The following is a 2,161-nucleotide window of genomic DNA, read 5'->3' on the forward strand; positions in this document are numbered from 1 at the left end:
GCTCGCTCTAAATGGTGCTCGGTCTTATACTGAGCGCTCGCACTCATTAGTCTTATAAAAGAGCGTACGTCCAAATTCAGATTCCTACGCTCGGTCATTGACTAGCAGTGGGTTTCAGTATGAGATTTATTATAAAAACGTCCCCTTGAAGTCTTGAGATATTCACGTTTGATATATTCGGCCTAGGGCCTCCACACTTAAAATTATTCTGGAAGTATTGGTTTGAATTCCTGAGAGTCCGTTCATCCAACCGATTCTCATGGTAAACAACATTCGTCCAATGAAACAGGACATTATTTGGTTATTCCTGAACGTAGTCGTGGATCTGGTATTCGGATCTGAACGGGCGTCTTTTGGTCTCGTCCACAGCGTTCGTCCTCTGTCTTATTGGGGACAGAACGTTCGGTTTTTGATGGTCTTCAAAGTAATGGTGAAAATGAATATAAAATGATAAATGTTGAAGAATATATGAGATGGAAAGCAATTTGTGACTTTTGAACGAGCGTTCCGGGTAGGAACGACCCATAGATGAATAGTGAATGATGGAAAGTTTATGAGATAGAATGAAAGTTATGAATGTTGATCGAGCGTTCCGGGTAGGAATGACTCAGTAAAATGTTGAAATTTGTAACGTATGACTGTGGGAAGTTAATGCTGGCCGTTCGATCCTGATGTTCCGTGAGTGCTCGTCCTCAAGTAGAGGGGAGTACGTCATGCATGGGAACGGCAGGAGGTCCTCGTCCTTAGGGGTACTTTGGACGGATGGACTAACCTCGGGTGGCAGCTAATGAGGATGCCAGTTACCACACCACCCGGGTGCGTGAACGCTTGTAACTACGCAGAATTCATACAGTCCGGACGGTCAGTCGAGTATTGAGTTTATATAATGCGTGCGTTGATATGTATATGTGCGATGAACTGTTTACCCGAATTTGTGTGTTGATGCATGAGTTAAATTACATAAGTTTACCCTGCATTTTCCTTGTGTTGTCTCGTTTTGTACGTTCGTCCTGTCGTTGCAATGATCATCCGTGTGGATGTGAGCAGAGGGAAATGAGCGTTTGGAAGATGCGCTGGACGAAGAGAATCTGGTTGAAGTTGAAGTGAAGACCGAGCAGTGAGACGCTCGGCTAGTAGTATAGGTGTTTGTTAGAGTGGTCGTTCGACCTACTCATCCGTTTCTTTTATGAGTATTCGACCATTCGGTATTTTTCCTGTGTAAACCGTTCGATCAGTTTCTGCTTATGTTCGACTTTAATTTCTAACTCTTGTTGAAGACGTGCGGCTTCGCGCGTTCGTTCTTCATCGTTGTAAGACTGTACTCAAGGACGTTCGTCCTTGAGCGTTCGTTCGTTCGTTTTTTTTTATTATTTTTAGTTGGAAAACTGTACTGGATTATTATTAAAAGTGATTTTTTAATTATATGGTTTATGACTGTATTTTTGGGATGTCACAGTTTCCAAATCCATAATGTACATAAGTTTAGTTAATATATTAAATTATACATTTAGCAACGTGATTTTAGATTTATAATGTGTTTTTATATTCGAATTGTATAATTCGAACTACTTCTAGATTTGAAATCACATTACAAATGACATAATCTAGTATGTTAGATAACCTAAAAATGTTACGGATTTAGCAATCAGTAAGGTATTTCAAATCTAAGTATAATCAATAATGTAATATAGTTTATATTTGTTGTTTTTAAACATTAAATTAGTTCATATTTGATAAAACTAATTAAACAATTATATGATTTTACTGATAAATAAGTTTTGTAATTTTTAGATGGTAAAGAAAATAAAATGTTTAATTGAATGAGATGAGAGGCAGAGGCGTGTGACATATGGTCCTATAGGGGATTATAAAGAAGTTTGAGCTAATGTTAATGTGATCAAGACTAATGTGATCAGTGCAGGTATAAATCAAGTTTATGTACAATATGGATTCTAAGATAGATCCCATAATTGCTTCTTATTAATGGGCTTTGAAGGTCATGTTGCATTTAAACTATGGGAGGGTCAGATGAGTAACAAAACCACTATATTTAAGTTTTATATTTATATACTCAATTATAACATAAAGAAACATTTTCCTGAAGGATCAAAAAAAATTTAATATGAAGTTGTTGATTCTAGATTGTTTCAAATACATAACA

The sequence above is a fragment of the Vigna angularis genome, chromosome 7 (assembly GCF_016808095.1).
Source record: "Vigna angularis cultivar LongXiaoDou No.4 chromosome 7, ASM1680809v1, whole genome shotgun sequence".
Classification (NCBI taxonomy): Eukaryota; Viridiplantae; Streptophyta; class Magnoliopsida; order Fabales; family Fabaceae; genus Vigna; species Vigna angularis.